The sequence below is a fragment of the Dendrobates tinctorius genome, unplaced genomic scaffold (assembly GCF_039654945.1).
Source record: "Dendrobates tinctorius isolate UK_male_01 unplaced genomic scaffold, ASM3965494v1 ptg000143l, whole genome shotgun sequence".
Taxonomy (NCBI): domain Eukaryota; kingdom Metazoa; phylum Chordata; class Amphibia; order Anura; family Dendrobatidae; genus Dendrobates; species Dendrobates tinctorius.
The window spans coordinates 38,728,032-38,740,789 of NW_027361810.1; the positions used below are offsets into that span (position 1 = coordinate 38,728,032).

Consider the following 12,758-nt stretch of genomic DNA (forward strand, 5'->3'; position numbering starts at 1 on the left):
GAGAACAATTAGTGGCTATCACTTACAATTAGCAGACATATAACACATCTACCAGAGGGACACATTGCAGGGTAAACAAAAGGTAAAGTCAGTGAACAGAAGAAAAAAAGAGCATTGAGTTTCCATAGATTATACTTATGCATGCACTGTACAGCAGTGCAAGGGAAAATATCTCAATTACCCATATAACATATATTATATTATGTATGGTCTTTTATGTAACGTAAATTTCCCAAAATTCAATTCTGGAAGAATAACTCAATTTGGAAAAAAGGAGAGAGCGGGTGCAATCATGTAATCATCCAATAAATTTGGTGCAAATCAAATCTGGTAGGAAAGGGTTAAAAAAAGCAATAAATTCTTATGCTGTGCTATCATCGTCTCTGCTGCTGCTCCCCACTATATCAGTGACATCATGTCCTACATGACCATGTGGGTCCTAATCAAGGGGGGCATCTGGACTCAGAGTCATCCAAACTAGCAGATGTCATGCCAACATTATTCTGAATTTGTGTCAATCAAATAACCAAAAATGTGTTATTTGGATTTGGTAGAATACAAATATTTGGGGGAAATTTGGAGCAAAATCAGTTCATTTAGAAACAATTCACTCATCTCTGCTCTTAGGTTCTGTTCAGTTTTACTCAACCTCCATTGGGTAAGAAAAGGGGGAAAGATTCCATTAAATGGGTATTCCCAGAATCGAAAGCTATGCCCTTCCCATATTACAGGGAGTAATTTGTTAACCAGTGATGGGACTCACAGTAATCCCAAGAAGGAGGTAGTAGATCCAAGGAAGAACATGCTTGACCTTCAGTTCATTCACTGTCTATGGCACTGCTGGAGAGTGCAGAGTAGAGCGATTTTCAGCAATCCCACAGTCAGTGAATGGCGCAGAGGTTGAGCATTCACACCACCGCTTCATGTAAGACTGGACTTTCATTCTTAGGATCACCGGAGGGTCCTAGCAATCAAATTCCCAAAAGCTAGTAAGATATGCCCCATCCTAGGGTAGCATATAACGTACAACTTTTGGTATACGCCTTTAACTTGTCTGTTGATATCGATAGATCTAAGGACATTTGAAAACAGGTATTTTATAACGAGACCACTAAGATACAGAGCAGACGGCACCGCTTTTACCTTGCTTGCACAGGTGGTGTACGGCTGGCAGTAGATCCACACTAAGCTATTCCAGGATGCTTGACCTCGTAGCAATCAATCTTGAGCTCCAAACAGCAGAAAATGGTTGCACTCCAAGGGATGAATTATATTCATTTATTGACACATAAATTACATGTCAAGTCGGGGTAGTGGTGAAAAGTGCAGAGAGGCTGACAATGGCCGTTTCGCGCTATCAAGCGCTTCTAAGGGTCAAAGTGTAGGAGGAAATGACGGATTCATATGCTCCTCGCATCTCCATCTTTCCTCCTACCTCAGCTGTTGACCTTCTCATGGAGGGTTAGTATAATTGTATTAGGTCTTTCACACAGTATGACCAAAGTATTGTTAGTTTTGTCTCATCTAGCAATGGAAATTTTTGTCCGCCGGCAGATGGTCAGTTGAAAATGTATGGTGTGTATGTATCATGCGTTTCACATGGTTTTAATTCACTTGTCACTTTAGACAACAGCTGAGGTAGGAGGAGAGATGGAGATGCGATGAGCATATGAATCTGTCATTTCCTCCTACACTTTGACCCGTAGAAGCGCTTTGATAGCGTGAAACGGCCGTTGTCAGCCTCTATGCACTTTTCACCACTACCCCGACTTGACATGTAATTTATGTGTCAATAAATGAATATAATTCATCCCTTGGAGTGCGACCATTTTCTGCTGTTTGGAGCTCAAGGTATTTTATAACACCTACAGTATATCAGCCTTAGGACAATGCACAGGCTCTCAATGCATTTGTTGTGACTGTCACACATCCGCGACACATGCAGCTGCGGCGACAAACAGCTGATTACCGGGGGCGCTCCAGTTAGCCGGGTTTCCGATGAACCTTTTTCAGTAAGCGCCATAGCTTGCCGAATAATGAGGGAGCCGACGGTGTTCGCTTTTCTCTACCTTTGACGTCTTACATTGTAGTGAAACAAATGCATAACGTCTTGGGGTCTATTAATAAGAAGAGCTACCTGTCGATGCCTTAGGAAGTAGGCGTTCGCAGTGCTCTGGACTAGTGGCCACAGCCTACCAGCGGGGCAGCTGAATGATGGTCTTGCAAATAATTTTGCTCAAATCTAGGCAGTGTAAATAAACAAATGAAACATCGGTAAAAAGTACATCAAATAAGCATAAAAGAAAACAGAGAAGTATGTGATATAGAGTTGGGATATAATAATTTTAGCCTCCAAATTCTTAAACTGAAATCATCAAAAGCAAGAGCTTGGAGTTGTAGTAACATATTATGTGGTATACCATACTTTAAGGGAATTTGTCAGCTTGTTTTTGCTATGTAATCTGAGGACAGCATGAGATAGGGATTAAAATACTGAATTCAATGATGTGTCACTTATCAGGCTGTGTGCTGGTTGCTTACAGTGAAAGTTTTATCACTAGGACATTATCACTGCCAGGTGTAACATGCAAGTGACTGGTAGTCTGACACCATCCCCTCCTGTGATAAGCAGCTCACTTTAAATAGACAATGTACATGCAGAGCATGTTGTGGGTGGGGCTAGCTTTTTCAGCTTTGCTGCATTGCTAAATCTAAAAACTCTGATTGTGCCAGAACTGCTGCACCCAGTGTGCTAATTGAGACATTGGTGGATTAAGGGTCTTTATGCCTACATAATGCTGCTCTCAGATGAGGTAGCAAAAACCTGCTGACAGATTACTTTTAAATAGTCTTTTCATATGTGGGTTGGGAGCAGAAGGGCTCAGACAGGGAAAAGTCCTGTACACAGAGTGGAATCTAGTGTACAGGATCCTGCTGAGTAGCAATGGAAAAGTGAACAATGACATTACACCTCACCATAGTGTTTGGAAAGGGAGTAAAATAATGTAAAAAAATATATATATTAAAAATATATAACTGCAATGCCTGGAAGATAGTTAATAAAACATCAAAGACGTGCTAAAACATTTACAAAGAAAAAATAATTTTATTTCTCTTCTGCAGATTTACATCTAATTAATAATATTAAAATTAAATTAATAGAAGACAAACTTTGTTTCTACCATCTATACAGCGGGATGTGTGCGGAGAGTTAAAATATGCAGGTGGGCATGCTGGAAATCTTTCCGCAGCGAGATACTTCAAGGAGGTTGGAGCTTTGTGCACGGTTGGTTACTAGCAAAGCATAAAGCATGAAAATTAAAGATGAAAAGGGCACCAGCAGAAAATAAAATTATACCTGTGTCAAAACATGAATGATTAGCTGTAATTTATAATCCGCATGTCACTGTATCACTACTAGAGAGGAGTTCTAGAGTCTAATGGAAAGGACATTTCGATAACGTTGCATAAAATAAGTGGAGGTCAGCGATCAAGATTCAGAGTACTACTTCAGCATGTCAATTCCTAGCTACTTTCTTGAAAAAGTTATAAATGTGAAACAGACAATTTTAGAATATATTTTAATGCTACAGTAATAGGGGAAGTGACTAACACCGATCGGTGATGGGTTGGCTATTACAATTTTTAAAGGGGAAACGCAGTCAAAATATATTTTTTCATTATGACATGTGAACATTTTTGTGATGGTAGATTGGCACTAAGAGAACTTCTCTAAAGTTTTCCCCCTACTATACTAAGTAACATAGTAACATAGTAACATAGTTATTAAGGTTGAAGGGAGACTTTAAGTCCATCTAGTTCAGCCCATATCCTGTCCTAACTTGCCCTAACATGTTGATCCAGAGGAAGGCAAAAAAAACCCATGTGGCAACAGTAAGCTTCACATTGGGGAAAAAAATTCCTTCCCGACTCCACATACAGCAATCAGACTAGCTCCCTGGATCAACGCAATATTAAGGAGACTAGTGTATATACCCTGTAATATTATACTTTTCAAGAAAGGCATCCAGTCCCTTCTTAAATTTTAGTAGGGAATCACTCATTACAACATCATATGGCAGAGAGTTCCATAGTCTCACTGCTCTTACAGTAGAGAATCCGCGTCTGAGTATGCTTAAACCTTCTTTCCTCCAGACGTAGAGGATGCCCCCTTGTCCCCGTCACAGGGCTAAGAGTAAAAAGATCATTAGAAAGGTCTTTGTATTGTCCCCACATATATTTATACATTGTAATAAGATCACCCCTAAGCCTTCGATTCTCCAAACTAAATAACCCCAAGTGTAATAACCTGTCTTGGTATTGCAGACCCCCTAGTTCCCTAATAACCTTGGTCGCATCCCTTTGAGAAAGTGGTGTCTTGTGCTCGCGAAACGCGCATCAGGGTCTTAACATCCTGTCCTGGGCCACCCTTATACCGCTGATAAACCTTTCTCTCTGGCACTACTTTATATTGCGTCACTGGTTGTTACCTGATTTTTCTATTATCCCGGGGTGTTTACCTTCTAAGCTTACCTTCTGGGCTGGGGCTTTTTATGCCGAAGGCCTGCTTCACACTTCCGTTTTTTTGTGTCAGTTAAAATCCGCCAAAATGGGGGAAAGCGGATCCGTTGGTAACTGATGTGAACGGATGCCACCGGACCGTTTTTTTTTGACGGATCCGATGAATGAAGAATTTTAAAGGAACCGCTGCCCGGGGAGGGGAGAGAGAGAGAGAGAGAGAATTTTTTCCTTCCGCCAGAAATGATTTCAGGGTTAAATTTCCGGCTGACTTCCTTCCTCCAGGCATGCGCACTTTAAAATGCGGATCCTGCAGGAAAAAAAAACGTTGCATGGTCCGTCCGGGCATGTCGGCGGACGCAAAAAATTTGGCGGATCCGCAAAAAAACGGATCCGATGGATGGCCATCCGTCAAGATCCGCCGGTAATGCAACTCAATGGGGAAAAAAAACGGATCCGCCAAAAAAATGGCGGATCCGTTTTTTTTTTAAATGGCGGATTTTGACTGATGGTCAAAAACGGAAGTGTGAAACAGGCCTTATTGGTGTGTATGTACTGTATGTAATATTAGACCTATTTATCTCCATTGGGTGGCCCTGGTATACCTGTACTGTCTAGGTGTTTTGTTACTGCATAGTATGAATTTTTATCTTTATATGATATTTAATAAAATTTACACTTGACTTTTACTCTATTACCACCGGTTACTCCTTATTCCTCCTTATTCCTAGAATCAATATAATGGGGAAAAATAATGTACAACTTATGACCATGAGGTGGAGAAGCAGAAAATCAGATAAAAATGCAATGTTTTTCTAGGACAACAACAATACGATCTGTTTCTTGTAACTTTTATACTTAAAAAGTAAAAACCAATATATGGTATGTGAAATATTAATTTCTTTACACTTATTAATATATTCATTCCTGTGTTAGTGTGTAACTAATATAGACTCCTCTTCATTATTAAATGTTAGAGTATGTTCACATGTACCAGAATTTCTCTATATTTTTCATTCAGACCTTTAATTTGAAAATCCACAGTGACTCAGTTTCCATCAATTGAATAAAGTTCAGGTCAGGTACCAGAAACAAAACTACTATGAGTTCACTCAACTCTATACATCACGCATGATAATTGTACACTTGCGATGTTAACCTGTTATAGCTTTTTACAGGAAGCCCTAAATATGAAAATTGTCTCTTCAGAGAGGAAGAAGATTAGAACTTTAGGGCTACTCTAGAGTCGATATTGACTTTTATGACTGCTGCTTCCAATAGGTGGCGCTAGAGTTGTAACCCCAGACTACTAGTCTAGTTCTAGTACTAGTTCTAGCCCCAGAGGAGCATGCATGGCCTATCATTGTCCTCACTCTGACATGCCAGACTTGGCTTGACACTCTCCACATGGAGAAACATTACCACTTAGGCTGGAGACACACTACTGTAGAATACGGCCGAGTGCAATGCGACAAAACATCGCATAGCACTCAGCCTAGTGTTAATATATATATATATATATATATATATAGCAAGAATTAACATCAGCTCACAGATGTATACTTAGCCTTTACTGGCTATTAAAGTGGGGGACCCAAAAAAATTACATAGGTTACACTTATGATTAATAACCAGCAAAGGCTATGCAGACAGCTGTTGGCTGATATTAATAGCCTAGGAAGTGGTCATGGATATTGGCCCCCCAGGCTAAAAACATCAGTTCTCAGTCACCCCAGAAAAGGGGCATCTCTAAGATGCGCCACTTCTGGCACTTAGCCTCGCTCTTCCCACTTGCCCTGTAGGGGTAGCAAGTGGGGTATAAGTTATGGGGGTTGATATGAGCTGATATTAATAGCCTGGGAAGCTCCATATGCTTTACCTCCCCTTCTAGGCTATAAACATCTGCCCCCAGCCATCGTCTTTCCATCTGCTGGTTACGAAAATTACGCGGGAGCCCACGCCATTTTTTAAAAAAAATAATCTTTTATTAATTAAGTACATGTACAGTAAGCTGCACACATTGTACTAATTACATTTATCACAGATATCTGTACATCTACCTATTCTTTGTGTATTTACTGCATGTAATCCATCTCTTCGATCCTTTCGGCTCCTGCTGTGATTTTACACTATGTGGTTGATGAATTGCTGGCTTTTCTTCTATCTATCTATGTAATATATATACATATATATGTACAGTATGTGTCACTGACATCTATGTATACAGTATATATATATATATATGTATTCTATATGTATATATCTATTCTAACCTGTCACGCAGTGATTTTACTGTACACGGCACATGAATTGCCGGCTTTTATTCTATCTATCTATCTATCTATCTATCTATCTATCTGTTTTTTGACAAATATTTCCTTTGAAAACAATGTATACATAACAGAGAATTGCTCTATGTTAAAGCTGATGTTAAAATCGCACTGCATTCGGATGTAAATCGGATGCTAGGTGTGAAAAATCGGATTGTGCTCGCATGACACTTTCTTTACGCTCGTGCGACTCTCGGCAGGGAGACTTGGACCAATTTTTCATGAGTTTAGTGTGACTCCGGCCTAACTGTGAATATTTGCAGGGGGATAAGGTGTGGATGGAATACAATATTGTGCACATAGAAATGGAGTCACGTCAGACAGTCACTGATATGATGGTCAGGAATAATTAGCTATATTAACTCCTGACAACCACAATCCAGCAAAATGTTCATGACAATTCAAGATGATGAATGTCACTATCACTTTCAGACTATTGCCTCCCACCAGTGGAAATGTGAATGAGGCAACAGGAATGTCAATCATCACATAAACACTCCATACAGATAAGAAACTTTTGCTTGGCTGTCAGAATAACTTACATAGGTTAGACTTGGCATTTTTTTTCTCATCTGTGAAAATCGGTCCAATAATGCTAATCACAATCTCTGATCAGAGTGTGATTCGATTTTCTTGGAGATTCTCCACCTTCTTCATTATGTTAGTCGGCAAAAATTGGGCCACACTCAGATGTCATCTGAGTGCGGTGTGATTTTTTTCTCCATGGATCCATAGAATTGAATAGGTGAGTGTCATCCAAACATTGGATGCAACTCGTGCATGCTGCAAATTTTTCATTGGATAAACCCTACAAACTCAGTTAAAATTAATTAGTTAGTAAAATAGTATGACTTGATAAATGCCTTTGAGGTATGCAAATATAATCTCATCCAGTTACCCCAAAACTCCCATTGCAATGAAAAAAAACGCTTCTATGCCCAGCAAAACAAAATGTATGGTATACCAGCCCAGTGGATGCCAAGCCAATACACTTGTTGGCGATCATGGACTTCAAACGAAATATCTATAGACTTTTGCTAATTTATCATTCTGGGAGCTCAATAAGAAAATACAAAAGGTAAATCCCAAATATTCGCTATAATGACAATTTATTTTTTTAATGCTCCATCAACAACATATTCTATTGTACTGCAAGAATGTGAAATATAAGGTGATTTATTGTAACTATGGGTCGACTTATCAATTTTGCAAACGTGTTCAATGCTGGATCACGAGACAGAACCAATGATCCTTTCTCCCTTGCCTATTTTTTTGCTAGATTTCTCTAAATTGGTCCCACAGATGTTAGATCACCATCATTGCACTTCATTGATGGAGCATGCTTTAATTTACCATACGATTTTAAAGTTACATCCAAATACCTTTTAGAAGAACCTCAAAAATCACAAGTACTTGCAACCCTCATAATTTCCTCAGCTTGGCCATGTAGAGCAAGGTGCTAGTGACCTTGTAACCATCACAAAAAGTTGTGCTTGTAAACTTTGTCTTTGGAGCTCACAGGGATTTTGCCAATTTTCCTGTATTTTAACAAAGGTTTGTAAATACCAAATTTTGTGGTACCTACTAAATATATTACTATTACGGATTCTCTTTCCAGCACTTGTTATTAAAGCCTTCCTCACAAATTGTACTGTTCTTCTGTTCTCAAAAACCAGAACTGTCCATCAGCCTCCTCCAAGTTACAAAAACAACTTTCCCATGTGCCGTGTTTTTCATATACTGTATTTTCAGACCATAAGGCGGACCCCAATTTTTCAGAGGGAAAGGGAAAAAAATTAATGCGTCAAGTGGGGGGGTCCATCTTACAGTCCGAATTCAGCTTACCGGGGTAAATCAGTAGCGTGTGGTCACAGAGGCTTTTTGGTGGTCCGGCAATGATATGACTCACATCCCAGACTGGTGCGGCAGGTTCTGCGGTGCTCGTGGTGAGGGGTCTCCGCCGACATTTTCTGAAAGCTCGGAGCCCCTGCACATCAATTGCTGTGAAGCTGTGGCCTCCGGGAAATCCTATCCCAGGCTGGTGCATCAGGTTTGTTGGTGATCAGGGGTGCGGAGGCTCCACTAACATTTTCTGAAAGCCCAGAGCCCCGCACATCCCCACCGCTGCGATGCGGTAGCCTCCAGTAAAATGGCCTCCGGGAAAATGGTCGCCAGGTCGGCGCATGCGCAGATTGAGATTTCGGCACCAAGATCTCGTCTCCAGAGATCTCGGGATGAGATCTCATCTCCCGAGACGAGATCTCGCAGCCAAGATCTCAATCTGCGTATGCGCCGACTCGGTGGCAATTTTCCCAGAGGCCCTTTTTACCAGAGGCCACTGCATCGCAGCAGTGGGGATGTGCGGGGCTCCAGGCTTTCAGAAAAAGTCAACGGAGCCCCGCACCACTATGCACCGCCGAATACTGCTGCACCTGCCTGGGAAGGGAGTGTGGTCATCGCCCTGCAGCCAAATTACTTGTAAGTATATTCCGACTATAAGACACACCCCTATTTTCCAAAAAAAATTCGGCAAAAAACTGCATCTTATAGTCTGAAAAATACGGTACATGGATATGCACACTGCATGTATGGAGCAGGCAACACGGCTGAGCCTATTCCATAAGGCGCAGGTGCCGGCTGATTTATACAGCAGTCACCCAAGTATATCTGCTTCAAGTTAGCTCATATTATAGCATTTTACCTCGTTAGTTACCTCTATCAATTGCCACATAACCATAAAAGAGGTTGGAAATGTGAAAGATTATCCCTTCCAACATCCTTTTCCCACACTCCCATGTGCAATATGATTGTGGGGTGCAAATGGCATTGTCTTGATAGAGAAGGAAACTACAGAAAGCCCAAGTGTCTGCCATGTTTATTTGCCTTTGGCTGGCCTCTTATAGAATTGGTAATATTAAGGTATTGCAGTGCATTATACAAGTAATCAAGTGATCACAGGTTCAAGACCTCTAATAAGACCAAAAAAGGTTAAAAAAATTCAAACAAAAATATTAAAGTTCATATCAGACCATTTTTCACATAATATATATGAAATCTAAAAAAAAATTGAAAAAATTTGGCATCGCCTTGTTACTTAACTAATACAAATGTAATTTATAATATTTATCCTAGGCAGTAAATGCTAAATAAAAAAAAGTCAGAATTGCTATTTTTTTTTTTTTAAATAGAGATCAGAAATTCTTATGGGTATGTAAGTGGTAATGATAAAAACGACAGTTCACCTTACAATAAACTAGCCCTAATACAACTCTATCAACAGGAAACTAAAAATGTTATATCTCTTGAAAGGCGAGAAGTTAGAATCAAAAGCAAAGACGAGCGGGTCACATTCTTCTCCGTCAACTAGTTTGGGAACAAGAGAGCTGCGAGGATGGCTGCAGTAACAGGTGCAGAAGGGGAACCTGTACAGTTATGAAAAAAAAAAAGTTTTGAGACTAACATAATTTTTTTTTTTTCATAACTTTTGCCTCTTCGGTATCTTTAGATCGTTTAGTAAAATATTTCCACGGTTACTGAAGTACAATTATCAGCATTTTGTAAGTTTTAAACTTTTATTTAGAAATAAAGACAATATTTATAGAGTTGACTGTTATTGTTCAAGACTTCTGCCCTTCTCCCCGGCAATTGCATGTGATCTTCTGGGTCAAACCTTGACTGATGACGTCTCATTCCTTCAAGTTTAATCACAATTAGGGCGCAGTCAGACGGACGAATAAAACGGCCGACGATCGCATCGCAAAGCATGGACTGGCCGGCACGTCTTCTGACCTGAGCGTGACAGCGTCATGCATTTCTCTGATTCTGTGATGCTTGGGTCAGGAGAGCTCCGAGCACCGAGCACTGTGATGCGATCTTCGTCCAAGTTATACATCCATCTGACTGCTCCCTTTCCAGATCTCAATCACATTTAGAACTTGTGGTCTATCCTCAAAAATCAGAAGCAGAAGGACAAACAAAAACACAGAAGTAAAGAAAACTCCAAAAACTAATAAGACAACAATGGGTGGCCATGATTCAGGATTTGGTCCAGAAGCTGAGGTCCATCCACCATGACAAAGAGCAGACCTCATTAAACATAAGGGTCAACGCTCTAAATATTGAGTCTTTACATAAACTTGATGTACTTGTGAATAAAACTCATAAAATACTTAAGTTCTCACAAATGCATTTTTAGTGAATTGTTAACACTCAATGTAAAATATAGAGCGTCTGACAGTTCTAGCATTGTGCATGGGATTTATAGAAATCTCCTGCCCTCTGTGTTTTCTAATGAAAACTGACCCGCGGTGTGTTTGAAATCAACAACATGTCAATTTCTTTTGCAAGTACGCTGAGTTTTTCCCCATAGGATTCCATTTAATGTGGAAAATCCACAGCTAAAAATTGCAAATGGGTCTTAGCGCATTTCTGCTGCGGAGTAATACTAAAAACATATGTAATCAATAAAAATTTGCAATAAAAATTAGGTAAAGCCAAATACCAGGAAGTATCAAAGTGCAAATCAGTTTCATTTAAAACATGGCACACCAAAAGGAAACAATAACAGCTGGGTTAAACACAAGATAAAAACACATGTTAAAAAAATGCAATTTAACTAATAGGTGCAGAAATGCTGCAACATCTAAAGCTACCATAGCAATTTAAAAAAAAATTGAAGCAGTAAACTTTGTGGAAAACAGAATTTGTGTCAGTCTCAAAATTTTTGACCACGACTATAATACTTATTAAATGCTACAAAATCATGTCCCCAAGACATTTGCTAAAATAAAGGTAAAGTGGACAATCCCTTTAAGCCCTGTAGAGCTGGCTGCTGTGAAGCCTCCTGTCACTGCTCCATGCTCAGTCAACGTGAAATAAACTAACATCTTCACTTACTAAGAATTCCTGCAACACTTCTCAGTTATGTAAACCAGCGCCTCATTCTGCCATATAAAATCAAGGTGTGATACCTGAGCTTGTGGGATTCATTTTCTGCCCAATCTCCAATCAGCCAGCAGTACAGATACGTAGCGAGTAGTGATGAGCGAACGTGCTCAGAAAAGGTCTTATTCGAGCAAGCTCGGGTGCTAACAGAGTGTCCTAAAAATATGTTCAATTTCCTACGGCTGCATGTCTCGCGGCTGTTCGACAGCAGCAACACATGCGGAGATAACCTGTTTATTAGGCAATCCCTGCATGTGTTGTAGCTGTCTAACAGCCGCGGGGACTTAAACATTTTATTCGAGCACACCGAAGTCACTCTGTTAGCACCGGAACATGGTCAGATAACACTTTTTCCGAGCACGTTCGCTCATCACTAATAGCGAGCACTCCAGTGGTCCCAGCTCTCCCGGCCGCGTATAATTATTCTTATGCTTCCATTCCAACAATAAAAGTAACAACAGGATGATCAGAAGATATAAAAGAATATATATATATATATTTTTTGTGCTATAGGGAAAGTTAATGGCTTCTTTTCTAACAGGTTTCTAGAGACAGTAATTAAGTCTGGCACTGGGCTAACAGGCCCTAAAAATAGCCTCCCAGGGTCCACCTTTTACATGGAAGCAAAAATAAAATCAGCTGTCACCATGAACGCATGTCTGAGAAGGAACGAGCACAGAGTGTGGAGCTGGTCTCCACAGGCGTACTGTAATAGAACGGGGACTGGGAATTATTCTATACACAAGCACCCAAGTATTATCCAAAATTATCCAGAAAAAGCACCAGAGGAGGAACTGAACATTACACGTTATCTTTTACCAATACATGGGGTGTTACTGAAACAGAGGATATAAGGTAAGAACTTTCCTTTATTATTGGATTCCAGCAGTTATTATATACTATCTCTATAGTGCATATGAATACACTGAGTATTCGAGGCAGGACTCAAGGAGCACAATTAGGAGA

At 40.0% G+C, this 12,758-nt stretch overlaps 1 protein-coding gene across 2 annotated transcripts in view; it reads left to right on the forward strand.

Moving 5' to 3' along the window:
* XIRP2 (xin actin binding repeat containing 2) overlaps positions 1-12,758 on the forward strand; it is a 211,409-nt gene that overhangs the window by 32,001 nt on the left and 166,650 nt on the right. Inside the window, exon 1 of one of the 2 annotated variants that reach the window (XM_073545793.1) lies at positions 12,474-12,647. The exons of the other annotated variant lie outside the window; for it this stretch is intronic. The gene's annotated coding sequence lies outside the window, so the exon portion shown is untranslated. Of the gene's footprint in view, positions 1-12,473; positions 12,648-12,758 lie in introns of those variants that run through there. 2 annotated transcript variants of the gene reach the window in all.